The following is a 20,488-nucleotide window of genomic DNA, read 5'->3' on the forward strand; positions in this document are numbered from 1 at the left end:
ATATAATTGTATTTATTCATTTTTTTAACATCTAGAAAATATATTTTAGAGGTTTTTTAGAAATGAAAATCTTGCATGTATTTGTATAGTCTTATTCTTATCTAAGTATTTCCTAGCAGTTGCTATGGTAAGTGGCATTTTTTTTTTCTGTTATGTTTTCTCATTGGTTATAGATAATATAGAGGAAAACTATGGATTTTTTTACACTGCTCTGGTATCTGATCATTTCCCTTTTTGTACTTCAATTAATTTTTTAACTAATCCTCTTGTTGCTAGGTCTTCAACTAATATTGCTAACTAGGTCTTCCTTTTCAATGGTTTGCCATGATTTCCATTGAAAGACAGCAAATCCTTCTGAGCCTTATTGTCATGAGAACTGCTCTCAAGGACTTCATGGTCGTCATGCCCACATTTAGCCCCAAACTCATTCCCAGTGTGCTCTACCCAGAGGCTAGTTTTGTCAGTATACTAAAATGATGAAAGTAATTCAATTCCTAAATTATATTTTGGAATAGTTAGTGCATCCTGCCAAAATATGCTTGAAAGAGCAGGTGTTTTCCATAGCTCTTGACAATTTACATTGGCCAAATGTTTCTGTTTAAATTTGGAAATTTGGTCTATGTGGGCTCAAAAACAGGGCTTAGTTTTGGACAAGGGGAAAAATACCTTTAAAACAGCTTCAAAAGGATTTCAGTTCAGTTCAGTTCAGTTCAGTTCAGTTCAGTCACTCAGTCGTGTCCGACTCTCTGCGACCCCATGAATTGCAGCACGCCAGGCCTCCCTGTCCATCACCAACTCCCGGAGTTCACTCAGATTCATGTTAATCGAGTCAGTGATGCCATCCAGCCATCTCATCCTCTGCCGTCCCCTTCTCCTCCTGCCCCCAATCCCTCCCAGCATCAAAGTCTTTTCCAATGATTTACATGAAGTTAATTTTGGTTAGCTCATTTGATGACTTGGTTCTGGGAACAGGGTTGCCTAATAGAATACAGGCTGCCTAGTTATATTTGAATGTCAGATAAACAAATAATTTTTAGTGTACATTCTATGAAATATTTGAGGCATATTTATTTCATACAATTTTGGGGACATACTTATAGTAAAAAATTGTTGTTTACCTAAATTTATATTTAATTGGGTGATTTCTGTTTTTCATTGACATCTACTGACACTATCTGGAAAGGCTTTGTGGGCAGACATAGTTGCAGTATGTAGACACCAAGAGTTACAGTGTGACCTACTGTTCTGATACAGGAAGTAGCAAAAAAAAATTAGATAAAAGATTTCACTTCTTTTGATTTCACTGTTTTTTTCAAAACACTTTCACACAAAAACACTTTGAAGACTATTCATTTACCTTAGTCTGTTCAGGGTTGGAAATGATGAATCTTTCAGCTTATTTCTTCAGCTTAAGACCCTGTTGTGAAAGTAGCAAAAGAGCCATATAATGTTTACATGGAAATTATTTTAAGATTTCTGTCACTTTTTGAGTTACATGTTTGGATTAGTTCATTACAATTTTATTCACTTAAATACTTAATTTACCTTGTATTTTACATTAAAGTATAGTTGATTAACAATGCTGTCAGTTAACTTGAACCTTGTTAGTTTCAAGTGTATACATATACATGTATCTATTTTTCATATTCTTTTTCCATTTAGGTTGTTATACAATATTGAGCAGAGTTATCTGTTCTGTGCAATAGATCACTGTTGGTTACCCATTTTAAACATAGCAATGAGTACATGTCAATCCCAAACTCCTTAATTATCCCTCAACCCACCTCCCCTCCCACCCCCCTGGTAAGTATAAGTTCTCCAAGTCTGTTTCTGTTTTGTAAGTTCATTTGTATCATTTTTTAAAGATTCTACATATAAGTGATATCAGACAATCTTTATCTTTCTCCGCCTGACTTACTTCACTCAGTATGACAATCTCTATCTCCATTAAAGTCAATGCAAATGACATTGTTTCATTCTTTTAATGGCTGAGGAACATTCCATTGTATATGTGTACCACATCTTTATCCTTTCCTCTGCTGATGGATTTCTATGTTGCATCCATGTCCTGGCTATTGTAAATAGTGCTGCAGTCAACATTGGGATGCTTGTATCCTTTGACACCATGTTTTTTTCTCAGTATATCCCCAGGAGTGGAATTGCAGGGTCATACAATAGCTCTATTTTTAGTTTTTTAAGGAGCCTCCATACTGTTCATTACAGTGGCTGTACCAATTTACACTCCTACCAACAGTGTAGGATTCCCTTCTCTCCACACCCTCTCTAGCATTTGTTGTTTGTGGATTTTTTTTTTTTTTTTGACGGTATTCATTCCTACTGGTATGAGGTAATATCTCACTATATCTTTGATATGCATTTCTCTAATTATTAGTGATGTTGAACATCTTTCATGTGCCTCTTGGCCATCTGTATGTCTTCTTTGGAGAAATGTCTATTTAGATCTGCTCATTTTTTAAATTGAGTTATTTGTTTTGATGATACTAAGCTGCCTGAGGAAGGCCTTCTTATCTCTCCTTGCTTTTCTTTGGATCTCTGCATTCAAATGGGTATATCTTTCCTTTTCTCCCCTGCTTTACACTTCTCTTCTTTTCACAGCTATTTGTAAGGCCTCCTCAGACAGCCACTTTGCTTTATTGCATTTCTTTTTCTTGGGGATGGTCTTGCTTCCTGTCTTCTGTACAGTGTCACGAACCTCTGTCCATAGTTCATCAGGCACTCTGTCCATCAGATCTAGTCTCTTAAATCTATTTCTCACTTCCACTGTATAATCATAAGGGATTTGATTTAGGTCCTACATGAACGGGTCCTACATGAACGGTCTAGTGGTTTTCCCTACTTTCTTCCATTTAAGTCTGAATTTGGCAATAAGGAATAAATGATCTGAGCTACAGTCAGATCCCATTATTGTTTTCGCTGACTGTACAGGGCTTCTCCATCTTTGGCTGCTAAGAATATAATCAATCTGATTTCGGTGTTGACCATCTGCTGATGTCCATGTGTAGAGTCTTCTCTTGTGTTGTTGGAAGAGGGTGTTTGCTATGACCAGTGCATTCTCTTGGCAAAACTCTATTCGCCTTTGCCCTGCTTCATTCTGTACTCCAAGGCCAAATTTGCCTGTTACTCCAGGTGTTTCTTGACTTCCTACTTTTGCATTCCAGTCCCCTATAATGAAAAGGACATCCTTTTTGGGTGTTAGTTCTAAAAGGTCTTGTAGGTCTTCATAGAACCATTCACTTCAGCTTCTTCAGTGTTACTGGTTGGGGCATAGACTTGGATTTCTGTGATATTGAATGATTTGCCTTGGAACGAAGAGAGATCATTCTGTAGTTTTTGAGATGGCATCCAAATACTGCATTTTGGACTCTTTTGTTGATATGATGGCTACTCCATTTATTCTAAGGGATTCCTGTCCACATTCAGTTCAGTTGCTCAGTCGTGTCTGACTGTTTGCGACCTAATGAACTGCAGCACACCATGCCTCCCTGTCCATCACCAACTCCTGGAGTCCACCCAAACCCATGTCCATCGAGTCGGTGATGCCATCCAGCCATCTAATCCTCTATCATCCCATTCTCCTAATACCCTCAAACTCTCCCAGCATCAGGGTCTTCTCAAATGAGTCAGCTCTTCACATCAGGTGGCTGAAGTATTGGAGTTTCAGCTTCAACATCAGTCCCACCAATGAACACCCAGGACTGATCTCCCTAATGATGGACTGGTTGGATCTCCAGGCAGTCCAAGGGACTCTCAAGAATCTTCTCCAACACCACAGTTCAAAAGCATCAATTCTTTGGTGCTCAGCTTTCTTTATAGTCTAACTCTCACATCCATACATGACCACTGGAAAAACGATAACCTTGACTAGATGGACTTTTATTGAGAAAGGAATGTCTCTGCTTTTGAATATGCTATCTAGGTTGGTCATAACTTTCCTTCCAAGGAGTAAGTGTCTTTTAATTTCATGGCTGTGAACACCATCAACAGTGATTTTGGAGCCCCCCCAAAATAAAGTCTGACACTGTTTCCACTGTTTCCCCATCTATTTCCCATGAAGTGATGGGACCAGATGCCATGATCTTCATCTTCTGAATGTTGAGCTTTAAGCCAACTTTTTCACTCCCCTCTTTCACTTTCATCAACAGGATCTTTAGTTCTTCTGTACTTTCTGCCATCAATGGTGGTGTCATCTGCATATCTGAGGTTATTGATATTTCTTCTGACAATCTTGATCCAGCTTGTGCTTCCTCCAGCCCAGCATTTCTCATGAAGTACTCTGCATATAAATTAAATAAGCAGGGTGACAATATACAGCCTTGATGTACTCCTTTTCGTATTTGGAACCAGTCTGTTGTTCCACGTCCAGTTCTAACTGTTGTTTCCTGACCTGCATATAAGTTTCTCAAGAGGCAGGACAGGTGGTCTGGTATTCCCATTGCTTTCAAAATTTTCCACAGTTTATTGTGATCCACACAGTCAAAGGCTTTGGCATAGTCAATAAAGCAGAAATACATGTTTTTCTGGAACTCTCTTGCTTTTTCCACGATCCAGCAGATGTTGGCAATTTGATCTCTGGTTCCTCTGCCTTTTCTAAAACCACCTTGAGCATCTGGAAGTTCACGATTCACGTATTGCTGAAGCCTGGCTTGGAGAATTTTGAGCATTACTTTACTAGTGTGTGAGATGAGTGCAGTTGTGTGGTAGTTTGAGCATTCTTTGGCACTGCCTTTCTTTGGGATTTCTTTCTTTTCCAGTCCTATGACCACTGCTGAGTTTTCCAAATTTGCTGGCATGTTGAGTGCAGCACTTTCACAGCATCATCTTTCAGGATTTGAAATAGCTCAAATGGAATTCCATCACCTCCACTAGCTTTTTTCATATACCCATTTGAATGCAGAGTTCCAAAAAATAGCAAGAAGAGATAAGAAAGCCTTCCTCAGTAGTCAATGCAAAGAATAGAGGAAAACAATAGAATGGGAAAGACTAGAGATCTCTTCAAGAAAATTAGAGATACCAAGGGAACATTTCATGCCAAGATGGGCTCAAAGAGGACAGAAATGGTAGGGACCTAACAGAAGCAGTAGATATTAACAAGTAGCAAGAATACACAGAAGAACTGTACAAAAAAGATCTTCATGACCCAGATAATCATGATGGGGTGATCACTCACCTAGAGCCAGACATTCTGGAATTCCTGCCCACAGTAGTAAATATAATGGTCATCTGAGTTAAATTCACCCATTCCAGTCCATTTAAGTTTACTGATTCCTAGAATGTTGATGTTCCCTCTTGACATCTCTTGTTTGACCACTTCCAGTTTGCCTAGATTCATGGACCTAACATTCCAGTTTCCTATGCCATATTGCTCTTTACAGCATCAGAGCATGCTTTTATCACCAGTCACAAACATGGGCTCAATAAAGGAAAGAAACGGTATGGACCTAACAGAAGCAGATTATATTAAGAAGAGTTGGCAAGAATACACAGAAGAACTGTACAAAAAATGGTCTTCATGGCCCAGATAATCACGATGGTGTGATCACTCACCCAGAGCCAGACATCCTGGAATGTGAAGTCAAGTGGGCTTTAGGAAGCATCACGATGAACAAAGCTAGTGGAGGTGATGGAATTCCAGTTGAGCTATTTCAAATCCTGAAAGATGATGCCATGATATTGCTGCACTCAATATGCCAGCAAATTTGGAAAACTCAGCAGTGGCCACAGGACTGGAAAAGGTCAGTTTTCATTCCAATCCCAAAGAAAGACAATGCCAAAGAACGCTCAAACTACCGCATAAAGCACTCATCTCACATGCTAGTAAAGTAATGCTTAAAATTCTCCAAGCCAGGCTTCAGCAATACATGAACTGTGAACTTCCAGATGTTCAAGGTGGTTTTAGAAAAGGCAGAGGAACCAGAGATCAAATTGCCAACATCTGCTGGATCATGGAAAAAGCAAGAGAGTTCCAGAAAAACATGTATTTCTGCTTTATTGACTATGCCAAAGCCTTTGACTGTGTGGATCACAATAAACTGTGGAAACTTCTGAAAGAGATGGGAATACCAGACCACCTGACCTGCCCCATGAGAAACTTATATGCAGGTCAGGAAGCAACAGTTAGAACTGGACGTGGAACAACAGACTGGTTCCAAATACGAAAAGGAGTACATCAAGGCTGTATATTGTCACCCTGCTTATTTCTCTTATATGCAGAGAACATCATGAGAAACGCTGGGCTGGAGGAGGCACAAGCTGGATCAAGATTGCCAGGAGAAATATCAATAACCTCAGATATGCAGATGACAACCACTTTTATGGCAGAAAGTGCAGAAGAACTAAAGATCCTGTTGATGAAAGTGAAAGAGGGGAGTGAAAAAGTTGACTTAAAGCTCAACATTCAGAAAATGAAGATCATGGCATCTGGTCCCATCACTTCATAGCAAATAGATGGGGAAACAGTGGCAACAAGTGGCTGACTTTATTTTTTGGGGCTCCAAAATCACTGCAGTTGATGTTTGCAGCCATGAAGTAAAAAGACGCTTACTCCTTGGAAGGAAAGTTATGACCAACCTAGACAGCATATTGAAAAGCAGAGACATTACTTTGTCAACAAAGGTCCATCTGGTCAAGGGTATGGTTTTTCAGTAGTCATGTATGGATGTGAGATTTGGACTATAAAGAAAGCTGAGCACCAAAGAATTGATGCTTTTGAACTGTGACGTTGGAGAAGACTCTTGAGAGTCCCTTGGACTGCCTGTATATCCAACCAGTCCATCACAAGGGAGTTCAGTCCTGGGTGTTCATTGGTGAGACTGATGTTGAAGCTCAAACTCCAATACTGTTGCATCATGATGTGAAGAGCTGACTCATTTGAGAAGACCCTGATGCTGGGAGAGTTTGAGGGTAGAAGGAGAAGGGAATGACAGAAAATGAGATGATTGGATGGCATCACTGACTCAATGGACATGAGTTTGGGTAACCCCCTGGGAGTTGGTGATGGACAGGGAGGCCTGGTGTGCTGCGGTTCATGGGTTTGCAAAGAGTTTGGCACATTGAACTGAACTGAAGTGAAGCTGCCTGAGCTGTTTATAAATTTTGGAGACTCATCTGTTGTTGGTCACACCAACAAATGTTTTCTCTCATTCTTTCATTTGTCTTTTCGTTGTGTTTATTGTTTCTTTTGCTGTACAAAAACTTTTAAGTTAACTAGGTTTCATTTGTTTATTTTTATTTCCATTAGTGTCAGAGACAGATGGGGATATAAACTGCTATGATTTATGTCAGTGTTCTGCCTATGTTTTCCTTCAAGAGTTTTATAGTATACTGTCTCAAATTTAGGCCTTTAATCCATTTTGAGTTTATTTTTTGTGTATTGTGTTGAAGAATATTCTAATTTCATTTTTTTAACATGGAGCTGTCCAGTTTTTTCAGGACCATTTATTGAAGAGACTGTCTTTCCTCATTATATAGTCTTCCCTCCTTTGTGATAAATTAATTGACCATAGATGCATGTGTTTATTTTCAGGCATTCTTTCCTGTTGATCTATATTTCTGTTTTTGTGCCAGTACCATACTATTTTCATGACTATAGGTTTTTAGTATAGTCTGAAGTCAGGCAGCCTGATTGCTCCAGCTCTGTTTTTCTTTCTCATGATCGCTTTGGCTTTAGGGTCTTATGTGTGAGCATACAAATTTTATTACTTTTTGGTTCTAGTTCTGTGAAATATGCCATTGGTAATATGATAGGGATTGCATTGAATCTGTCGATTGTCTTGGGTAGTATCATTATTTTGATGATATCGATTATTTCATTCCAAGAACGTGGTATATTGCTCCATCTGTTTGTGTCATTTTCATTTTGTTTCATGAATGTCTTACAGTTTTTGGAGTACAGGTCTTTTGTCTCCTTAGGTACTTTTATTCCTAGGTATTTTATTCTTTTTGATGTGACGGTAAGTGGGGTTATTTAATTTCTCTTTCTGATCATTTGTTGTTAGTGTATAAAAATGCACAATGAGCCAGTACCTATGGGCTGCATCAAAATCAGTTCTAAGAGGGAAGTTCATAACAATACGATCTTATCTCAGGAAAGAAGAATCTCAAATAAGCTACGTAAACTTACACCTAAAGCAACTAGAGAAAAAAGAACAAATAAAACTTAAAGTTAGTAGAAGGAAATAAATCATAAGTGGCAGAGATAAATGAAATAGAGAAGAAGAAAATAATAGCAAAGATCAATGAAACTAAAATCTAGTTCTTTGAAAAGATAAAATTGATAAACTGTTAGCCAGATTCATCAAGAAAAAAAAGGAAGAGTGCTCAAATCAATAAAATTAGAAATTAAAAAGAAATTACAACTGAGATCATGAAAATACAAAAGATCATAAGAGACTGCTACAAGCAATGTTATACCAATAAAATGGGCAACCTAGGAAAAAATGGATAAATTCTTAGAAAAGTACAACCTTCCAAGACTAAACCAGGAAGAAACAGAAAATATGAACAGACCAATCACAAGTAATGAATTGAAAGTGTGATTTAAAAATTCCCAGCAAACAAACATCCAGGACCAGATGGCTTCACAAGGAAATTCTATTAAACATTTAGAGAAGAGCAAACACCTATCTTTCTGAAACTATTCCAAAAAATTGTAGAGGAAGAAACACTCCCAGACTCATTTTATGAGGGCACCATCACCCTGATACTAAAACTAGACAAAGATGCTACAAGAGAAAAAAAAAAGAAAATTACAAGCCAATATCACTGCTGAACATAGATGCAGAAATCCTCAACAATGTACTAACAAATCAAATTCAACAATACATTAAAAGTATTATACACCATGATCAAGTGGGATTTATCCCAGGGATGCAAGGATTTTTCAATATTTGCAAATTAATCAGTGTGATAAACATTAACAAACGGAATAAAAAGCCATATGCTCATCTCAATAGATGCTGAAAACGTTTTTGAAAAAATTCAGCATTCATTTATGATAAAAAAAAAAAAAACACCTCTCCAGAAAGTGAATATAGAGAGAACCAACCTCAACATACTAAAGGCCCTATAGGACAAACTCACAGCAAATATCATATTCAATGGGAAAAGCTGAAGACATTTCCTCTAAGATCATTGCAGTTTTAAAAAGATAATTGAAGTTATGAAAAACCAGGGGTCAGGGCTATGATATTTAGTAGTAACTAAACTACTGTCTCTGTAACTCTGTGACTGTAGCAGGCATTAAATAAGGATTGTTCATAAATACACTGGGCTTCCCTGGTGGCTCAGTGGTAAAAGAATACACTGGCAATGCAGAAGACACAGAGAAATGAATTCCTTCCCTGGGTCAGGAAGATCCCCTGGAAAAGGAAATGCCACTCCACCCCAATAATCTTGCCCTGAAAATCCCATGGACAGATGAGCTTGTGTGCATGGGGTTGCAAAAAGAGTCTGACATGACTGTGTGATTAAACAACAACAACAATAAATGTACTGGTTCTTCTTGTTACAGGAATATGGTGGGATTGTATTTCCCAGTCTCAAAGGTTTGTGACTTGGTGTGGTTAATTAAATATAATTTGAAACTTTAAAAGTCAGTTTATTTTCTCTGTCCTTACTCTTGCCATAGTGATCTTGGAACCATGTGTTAAGATGAAACTTCAGATTGCTTGAGTCCCTGACTGATGATGAGGAACAAAACTGATCCCTCAGACACACACTGAATATGTAGTATGAATGGAAAATAGTTTAAAAGGCTTTTAATAGTTTAAAAGGTTCTAAGGCTGCTTGTTACTGCAGTGTAACATAGCCCACACTGACAGATACGTGTGCCTGTGCTCAGCCACTAAGTTGTGTCTGATTCATTAAGACCCTGTGGTAGCCCACCAGGCTCCTCTGTCCAGGGTATTTCCCAGGCGAGAAAACTGGAATAAGTTTCCATTTCCTTCTCCAGACAGACACATGTGGTATTGGCTTATTGGTTGGGTTGCTGACTGGCAGAAAACTGTTATTAAAGATGAGAGAAATGGTGAGTGGTCTCCTGTGATAACTGGGAAGGGAGTTAATGTTCATAACCCCTTGAATAGGACATGGGAACACACTTCAATATTCTTGCCATGATAATCCCATGGACACATGAACTATAGTCTATTGGGTTGCAAAGAGTTGGACACAAATGAGTGACTGAGAATAATGTACTTTCCAAATTTTTATCTCTAGAAGATAGAAAATAGAATGTTAGCAGTTTGTGCATTGATGTTTACTTGACAAGGAAACTGAAGAAAGGTGAATCCAGATAAACACTGGCCAAATTTACAAGCAGGAACAAACTGATAGAGTCCACAAATTCAAGTAATTGTAGGGTTGTAAGAGGCTACATTACAAAGCAAGAGAGTTCCAGAAAAACATCTATTTCTGCTTTATTGACTATGCCAAAGCCTTTGACTGTGTGGATCACAATAAACTGTGGAAAATTCTGAAAGAGATGGGAATACCAGACCACCTGACCTGCCTCTTGAGAAATCGGTATGCAGGTCAGGAAGCAACAGTTAGAACGGGACATGGAACAACAGATTGGTTCCAAATAGGAAAAGGAGTACATCAAGGCTGCATATTGTAACCGTGCTTATTTAACTTATATGCAGAGTACATCATGACAAATGCTGGGCTGGAAGAAGCACAAGCTGGATCAAGATTGCCAGGAGAAATATCAAAACCTCAGATATGCAGATGACACCACCCTTATGGCAGAAAGTGAAGAGGAACTAAAAAGCCTCATGATGAAAGTGAAAGAGGAGAGTGAAAAAGTTGGCTTAAAGTTCAACATTCAGAAAACGAAGATCATGGCATCTGGTCCCATTACTTCATGGCAAATAGATGGGGGAACAGTGGAAACAGTGTCAGATTTTATTTTTTTGGGCTCCAAAATCCCTGTAGATGGTGATTGCAGCCATGAAATTAAAAGACACTTACTCCTTGGAAGGAAAGTTATGACCAACCTAGACAGCATATTCAAAAGCAGAGACATTACTTTGCCACCAAACGTCCATCTAGTCAAGGCTATGGTTTTTCCAGTGGTCATGTATGGATGTGAGAATTGGACTGTGAAGAAAGCTGAGCGTCGAAGAATTGATGCTTTGGAACTGTGGTGTTGGAGAAGACTCTTGAGAGTCCCTTGGACTGCAAGGAGATCCAATCAGTCCATCCTAAAGCAGATCAGTCCTGGGTGTTCTTTGGAAGGACTGATGCTAAAGCTGAAACTCCAGTACTTTGGCCACCTCATGCGAAGAGTTGATTCACTGGAAAAGACTCTGATGCTGGGAGGGATTTGGGGCCGAAGGAGAAGGGCATGACAGAGGATGAGATGGCTGGATGGCATCACCGACTGGATAGACGTGTCTGAGTGATCTCTTGGAGTTGGTGATGGCCAGGTAGGCTTGGCGTGCTGCGATTCATGGGGTTGCAAAGAGTTGGACGTGACTGAGCAAGTTAACGGAACTGAACTGAAGAGGCTGCTGCTGCTGCTAAGTCACTTCAGTCGTGTCCAACTCTGTGTGACCCCATAGACGGCAGCACACCAGGCTCCGCCGTCCCTGGGCTTCTCCAGGTAAGAACACTGGAGTGGGTTGCCATTTCCTTCTCCAATGCATGAAAGTGAAAAGTGAAAGTGAAGTCACTCAGTCATGTCCAACTCTTCGCGAGCCCATGGACTGCAGCCTTCCAGGCTCCTCCACCCATGGGATTTTCCAGGCAAGAGTACTGGAGTGGGGTGCCATTGCCCTCTCCACTGAAGAGGCTACATCCTCCCAATATCAAAAAGGAAAAAAAAAAATTGAGGTAGATTTTGATTAAGAAAGGCTGATTAGACTCAAATGTGTGACATTACACGTATCATTAAATCCTCTAGAACAGATAAAGTATCTCCTTCAATGTCCAACTAAAGGTATGGCACCAAGTAAATCTTGCAATTAGACAAAGTTGCTCAGAAATAAAAGATTTATGTGAGCAGAGCCCTCAGCTAACCTTTGTTTTACTCATAGTAAGACCAAGAAATGAATATTATTTTTTCCTAAGTCACAGAGCTCTTGGATTCCAAGACTGAGATGTCAACTTTAACTTCTTATGTTTTTCTGTAAAATGGGATTAATTATATATGCCCTGAAGAAGACTGTAAAGCAACTATACTTCAATTTAAAATGGGTCCTAAGGAAACTTTTAGAGGTGATCCGTATGTTCATTGTCATAATTTTGGCTATGGTATCAATTACATAGATGTTAAAACATATCAAAATGTATACTTTAAGAATGTGCAGTTTAATATATCTCAATAAATCTGTTAAATACACTTACAAAAATAATACTTTTCCTGTATACACCACAAGACAGTTGTGAGATCCATGGATTTGTTAAGTGGCACACAATTTATTGGACATCTTTCACATGCTTATCTTGTGCTAGGCTTTAGGAACCCAGACCCAATTTTTTCTTATAGAGTCAGAAAATTTTAAATACTGTATAATCATTAAGGACAGCGGGCTTTAGCTCACAAAGAAAGCTCAGATCTCTCAGTGTTAGAAATAAAGCTGTCAAAGAATTCCTAGAGGAAATAGACTGCACTAAATTTTGAATGCCTGAGATTTGTGTCTAGGCAGAGACCATATCAATAATAATGGGAGAAGGTACAAAATTGGGAATCAATAACTATTTTTGCGGTGGTGGTACTGGGTATCATTGGAGGAGTAGGAAAAAAGACAGATCATTAGTCTCTTGTGTGTTAAGTCAAGAAATTGGACTATTTCTTAATCAAATCCTGAATCATCAAACTTTTTTAAATATAGAGGGAAATAGAACAAAAGCTGCCTTTTTAGAAATATTATGACAGCAGACAAAGGAAGTTTGGAAGGACGGAAAGTGCTGTGTAGGTTTAATGAGGTAATACAAAATACTGCAGTGGCAGTTGGGTAGAGAGAAGGGGAAAGATTTGAGAGATATTTAGAGAATGTCTAGGAATTATTATGATTTGGGTAATGACTGACTCTGAGACCTCTGGCGTAAGTGGGGATAGATGAGAATGCAGTATAAGAAAGAGAAGATTTTTGAGGGAAGGCCAGTGTGTTCAATGTTCTCAGTGTTGAGTTTGCTATTTGTCTGTGTGTTGTATGAGAAGAAAAGTTAAAAATACATAATTGGTTTTATAGAACTTGTTCTTAGACTTAAGGTCTGAGCAAAAACATGGATATAAAAGTTATTATCATCTAGGAAATGGTGAAGCTTGGGTTTTGTTGAGATCAGCTAGACAGAGGGATAAGGGCAGAAGGCTAAGTGTGAAGTTATGGCATAACCATATATGACAACTTCCTTTTACTGAGTACCTACCATGAACCAAGCACTGTATAGAGAGATTTACATGGATTATTGTGTTTAATTTCAATCACATCCTATAAGACAGTTATTGCTATTACACTTGCCTGACAGAGGAGAAAACAAAACCTCAGAGAGACTTGCCCAAGGTCATGGAGCTGGTGAGTGGTAGAACTGGATTCAAAATCAAGTGATCTTATGTGAGAGTTAGCAGGCTTAATCACTGCATTTTGGGAGAGAGTGATGAAAACTACTAGGAAGGCATGACCCAGGCATTAGGAAGGAACTTGGATGACAGGTATACCTGGGAGAAAAAACAAGGGAGAAAAGATTTTTGAAGAAAAGTCAATGAGTAGAGAATTATATAGTGAAAGGTTCTCAATGTTGTGGAAACATCAAGGAAAGTAAAACGACTGTTTTTGATGGTTGAGGCAATGTTAGCGACTATGGCAAGAACGGAAGAAAATAGTGATTTGAGTAGAAACTAGAGAGAAGACTCATGACCTGTTATTTGGGGGGGATGTTTTGTTTTGATTTTTTAAATTGGAATATAATTGCTTTACAATGTTGCTAGTTTCTGCTGTACAACAATCTGAATCAGCTATATGTATGTATATATATCTATCTCCTCTTCCTCTTGAGTCTCCCTCCTCCTCTCCATTCCACCCTTCTAAGTCATCACAGAGCTCCCTGTGCTATCCAGCAACTCTCCACTAGCTACGTAGGAAATGGGAACCCACTCCAGTGTTCTTGCCTAGAGAATCCCAGGGATGGGAGAGCCTGGTGATCTGCCGTGTATGGGGTCGCACAGAGCCGGACACGACTGAAGCGACTTAGCAGCAGCAGCAGCAGTGTATATATGTCAGTCTTGCTCTCTGTTTGCCCCCACTTCTCCTCTGTGTCCAGAGATCCATTCTCTACACCTGAACCTTTATTCCTGCCCTGAAAATAGGGTCATCAGCACCATTTTTCTAGATTCCATATATATGCATTAATATACAATATTTATTTTTCTCTTTCTTAATTTACTCCATATGATAGGCTCTAGGTTCATCTGTATCACTGCAACTGACTGAGTTTAGTTTCTTTTAATGACTGGGTAGTATTCCACTGTATATATGCACCACATCTTTTTTATACATTTCTCTGTTGATGGACATATAGGTTGCTTCCATGTCCTGGCTATTGTAAATAGTGCTATGATAAACATTGGGGTACATGTGTCTTTTTGAGTTATGGTTTTCTCAGGTATATGCCCAGTAGAGGGGCAAGAAAGATGTGATCATGTTTAGAGGCTAAATAGAATCAGTAGGGTAAAGAGGAAAGAGATAGAAAGATGATTGAAATTGGAAACATGGGTTGAGGAAGAAAGAAGAAAGTTAACTTCAATAGATGAAAGGGCACTTTTATTGCAAAAAGAATGAAGGAATTAAGGAATATTCATAGTCAGCAAGTTTGCAGGGAAAGGGGAGAAAGTTGATATCTATAGTTATTTCTTTTATAGACATAAAAACACTTTGGGAGAGGCAAGTACTGTGCATATACAAATTAAACTTTTTAAGCATTGATAATATGAACATTTTCTCAAGTTGCTTAATAGGATTAAAGCAAGCAAGTCTTAAAAGTATGTCTTTCAATCTAGAAAGGATGTCCAGAGTTGTCTTTTTCTTTTTAGTCTGTATTAGCATTTTTGCTTGGTGGCTAGAGGACAGTCACTTTAATATAAGCTTAATTATATTCAGGAGGAATTGCATTGGCTGATGAAGTCAACAGAAGTTTTCAAAGATTAGATTCCATATGTCCCCTCTGGAAAAGTAAATGCCCTTCACATCTGTCAGTCTGCCTGCCCTGGACGTTTCCATGTTGACCTGATGCCTGACACAGGAAACTCAGTATCTTAGTCAGCTCCAGCTGCCACAGCAAAATACCACAGAATATTTTGTCTTAAAGAACAGACATTTATATCTTACAGTTCTGGAGGTGGGAAGTCCAAGATCAGAGTGCTTAGTATGTTTTGTTTCTGGGAGAGCCTTCTATTTGGCTTGCATATGGCTGTCTTCTTGTTGTGTCCTCTCGTGGCAGAGAAAGAGAGAGAGAAAGAAAGAAATAGAGATGGAGAGAGAGAGAAATCAAGTGAGTTCTCTGGCTGATCTTGTGATCTCATCATGAGGACCTTACCCTTATGAGCTCAAAGAAACCTAGTTAGCTCTCCAAAGCTCGACCTCCAACTTATCTTTGCATTGGAGTTGGGGTTTCAACACAGGTATTTGGAGGGGACACAACCATCCACTCCATAATACTCTGTGGTCCTGAAACACTTGTTTCTTTAGATATTCCTTGTTCCTTCTACTTTTATATTATCAATTAAATCAGAATCTTGCTGATCTTTGTTTACTTAAAAGGATTCACTTGGTGCTATACTTTAAATATACATACACATGTATATATATAGACACACATACTATATTTGCTAAATCAATGTGGAAATTCATTTGTCTTTTAAAATCACCAAGTCTCCTGTCTCTGACCTACAAAAGGCATCATAGAACGCATGCTTGTGCATGCTTAGCAGAACACACGACACATGACATAATAAATATATGCCTTTTTAATTTCTAAGACTTCTGAATCTGTCTTTTACAGATTTTATGCAGGATTTTTGTTGTTGTTGCTGAGATTTTTGCTATGCCCTCATGGGGATTTTTGTTTTGTTCAAGCAGAATTTCCTGAAATCAAAAGCAGGGCCTTTAGTGGGTACTGCCTGCCTGTTATTTCTTTAGAAAGCTGTTTTCCAATCTGCTGTCGGGTATCAAAACAGCATTCTAAACAGATGAATTATTGAAATGTTTGAGGATGACAAGGGAGCTGAGAAAGGTCCCCGACAGAGGCTGGGTTGGCATTTGGGAGAGAAGTGCCTCGGGCTACCTCGCGACAGACAAGGTAGCTCCGAATGAGGGATGTTTTCCAAGCTTATTGCTGGCAAATACATAACATCTGAGTGATCAGTGATGAGTGGGCTCATGCCTTGAGATGACAAGGCATCAAGATGATGGCATCTAAAAATCTGACTGTGCTATTTGATAGAGAAAAAGCCAAGTTGGGAGAGGATTTTGAATTGTGTTTTTCTCTCTCCCTCCCTCCTCTCCTCTCTTTCTTTCTCCTTTCCTTCCTCCATCCCTCGCCCCGTACTTCTTTAATTGAGCTGTTTCTTGTTCTGGTATGATGTATACTTTGCAAATATATGTCATTTAGGTCCCCCCAAATGCTGGAAGGTAGGTCATATTATGTCCTTTTTAGATTTGACAAGATCAAACAGTAAGTGGATGCAAATTATTTTCAAATAGTTTATGTAGCAAATACCATCTCTTCTGAAATCCCCAGTAAATCTAGCATTCAGTTCAGTTCAGTCGCTCAGTTGTGTCTGACTCTTTGCTCAGTCGCTCAGTTCTGTCTGACTCTTTGCGACCCCATTAATCGCAGCACGCCAGGCCTCCCTGTCCATCACCAACTCCCGGAGTTCACCCAGACTCACATCCATCGAGTCAGTGATGCCATCCAGCCATCTCATCCTCTGTCGTCCCCTTCTCCTCCTGCCCCCAATCCCTCCCAGCATCAGAGTGAGTCTTTTCCAATGAGTCAACTCTTCGCATGAGGTGGCCAAAGTACTGGAGTTTCAGCTTTAGCATCGTTCCTTCCAAAGAAATCGCAGGGCTGATCTCCTTCAGAATGGACTAGTTGGATCTCCTTGCAGTCCAAGGGACTCTCAAGAGTCTTCTCCAACACCACAGTTCCAAAGCATCAATTCTTCAGCGCTCAGCCTTCTTCACAGTCCAACTCTCACATCCATACATGAATACTGGAAAAACCATAGCCTTGGCTAGATGGACCTTAGTCGGCAAAGTAATGTCTCTGCTTTTGAATATGCTATCTTGTTTGGTCATAACTTTTCTTCCAAGGAGTAAGCGTCTTTTAATTTCATGGCTGAAGTCACCATCTGCAGTGATTTTGGAGCCCCCCAAAATAAAGTCTGGTACTGTTTCCACTGTTTCCCCATCTATTTCCCATGAAGTGGTGGGACTGGATGCCATGATCTTCGTTTTCTGAATCATTAATCACTAGTATTTTATAGAAGTGGATTTTTGGGAGGTGGCTTGAAAAGGAGTTTGAGAACTCTGCTGAGATGTAGGTTATGCTGCTGCTGCTAAGTCACTTCAGTTTTGCTGGACTCTGTGCGACCGCATAGATGGCAGCCCACCAGGCTCCTCCATCCCTGGGATTCTCCAGGCAAGAACACTGGAGTGAGTTGCCATTTCCTTCTCTAATGCATGAAAGTGAAAAGTGAAAGCGAAGTCGCTCAGCCATGTCTGACTCTGTGTGACCCCATGGAATGTAGCCTACCAGGCTCCTCCGTCCATGGGATTTTCCAGGCAAGAGTACTGGAATGAGTTGCCATTTCCTTCTCCGAATGTAGGTTATACACTGAATGAATATCTAACTCAAGGTGAGGGAAGCAACTCAGATTGCTTCCAGGAAGAGGTATGATTTGAACAGACTTGTAAGAATAGGATTCTGCCAAAAGCATGTAAGTAGGATATAAGGTATATCAGAGAGAGAGAGGAGCACATACTAAGGCTGAGAGTCAAGAGCAACTACAGCATATTTGAAGAGCTGTCAGTTGTTTACTTTTGGTACAGAAGGGCTGTAAATAATAAAGAATATCACATAGGGCTATGTTTCAATTTCTTTCTTCCTGTCTTTACTTGTCCCCTTAGGGTTACACTAACAATCAATATTCTGAATAAGCATAAAAGGTATAGAATATTGCAAAGCAGCTACTTCTGTAAAAAAATTAAAAAGTGTTTGTGAAGGAGAGGTTCAAGTATCATAGGCTATTTTAAATCATTAGCCAAGGAGATCCAACCATTGTATTAAATGTATTTGTTCTAGTATTGTGCTATATCTATCACTGCTGCCTTTATTTTTTTGTATGTATATTTTAAGATTTTGGTAAGTTCACATTTTTATTTTATTCTCCCTTCTCTAGCCTCATATACTTCTTTTTAAAAGTATATTTTCCTTTATAATTTTATTGGAGTTTGGTTGATTTTCAATGTAGTGTTAGTTTCAGGTGTACAGCAAAGTAAATCAATTATAAATATACATGTATACACTATCTTTTAGATTCTTTTTCCCATATAGGCCATTAGAGATTATTGAGTACAGTTCCCTCTGCTATACAGTAGGTTCTTATTAGTTAACCTACTTTATATATAGTAGTGCGTATATGTCAATCCCAGTCTCCCAATTAATGCCCTCCCTTTCCACCCTTGTGACCATAAGTTTGTTTTCTTTGACTCTATTTCTGTTTTGTAAATAAATTCATTTAGAACACTTTTTTTTTTAGAGTCTGCATATATTGATATTATATGATATTTGTCTTTCTGTGTGGGACTTACTTCACTCAGTATGACAATCTCTAGGACCATACATGTTGCTGCAAATGGCATTATTTCATTCTTTTTTATGACTGAGTAATATTCCATTGCATGTATGTACCACATCTTCTTTATCCATTTATGGACGTTTGAGTAGGTTCCATGTCCTGGCCATTTCTAAATAGTGCTGCAGTGATTGGGCTGCATGTGTCTTTTCAAATTATGGTTTTCTCTGGATGTATGGTTTTCTCAGGAATGGGATTGCTAGGTCATATCTACCAAGAGTGTAGGAGGGTTGTCTTTTCTCCACACACTCTCCTGCATTTATCTGTAGACTTTTTGATGATGGCCATTCTGACTGGTGTGAGATGATACTGCATTGTCATTTTGATTTGTAATTCTCTAATAATTAGTGATGTTGTGCATCTTTTCTTGTGTTTCCTAACCATCTACATGTCTTCTTTGGAGAAATGTTTATTTAGATCTGCCCATTTTTTTGATTGGATTGTTTGTTTTTTTGATATTAAGTTGTACGAACCATTTGTATATTTTGGAGATTTGTAGATAACATTATTTGCAAATATTTTCTCCCATTTTTGGGTTCTCTTGTCTTGTTTTTGGTATCCTTTTCTGTGTAAAAACTTCTAAGTTTAATTAGATCACATTTATTTATTTTTAAAAATTTTCACTACTCAAGGAGCTGAATTAAGAAACATCTTGCTATGATTTATATCAATAGGTTTCTAATCCATATTGAGTTTTTGTTAGCGAGTGTTCTAATCTCATTCTTTTATTTGTAGCTGTCCAGTTTTCCCAGAACCATTTATTAAAGAGATTTTCTTTTCTCCATTGAATATTCCTGCCTCCTTTAAAATAAAATTGCCCTGTTATTGTTAAGGTTTTTTCTGTATATATTTTTTAAAAGTATTGAAGTAAAACAGACTTACAATATTATATTACTTTCAGGTGTATAACACAGTGGCTTTTATAGATTACACACCATGCAAAGTTATCAAGTATTGACTATATTCCCTATACTGTACAATACGTCCCTATGAATTGCTTATCTTATAATTAATAGTTTGTACCTCTTAATCTCTATCACCTATTTTGCCTCTCCCCTTCCCAAGTTTGTTTTCTGTATCTGCAATTATATTTCTGTTTAATTTGTTCATTTATTTTTTGATTCCATGTATAAATGAAAACAGAGAAGGCAATGGCACCCCACTCCAGTACTCTTGCCTGGAAATTCCCATGGATGGAGGAGTCTGGCAGGTGGTAGTCCATGGGGTCGCTAAGAGTTGGACACAACTGAGCGACTTCCCTTTCACTTTTCACTTTCATGCATTGGAGAAGGAAATGGCAACCCACTCCAGTGTTCTTGCCTGGAGAATCCCAGGGATGGAGGAGCCTGGTGGGCTTCTGTCTATGGGGTCGCACAGAGTTGGACACGACTGAAGCGACTTAGCAGCAACAGCAGCATAAATGAAAACATGCATTATTTGTCTTTCTTTGTCTTACTTTACTAAGTATAATACCCTCCAAGTCCATCAGTGTTGACACAAAGTGGCAGACTTTATTCTTTTTAATGACTGAGCAATAGTACATTGTATATATATATATATGTTTTACATCTTATTTATCCACTTATCTGTTGATGGAGACATGTATCTTGT

This window comes from Capricornis sumatraensis, chromosome 1 (genome assembly GCF_032405125.1).
Source record: "Capricornis sumatraensis isolate serow.1 chromosome 1, serow.2, whole genome shotgun sequence".
NCBI classification, from domain to species: domain Eukaryota; kingdom Metazoa; phylum Chordata; class Mammalia; order Artiodactyla; family Bovidae; genus Capricornis; species Capricornis sumatraensis.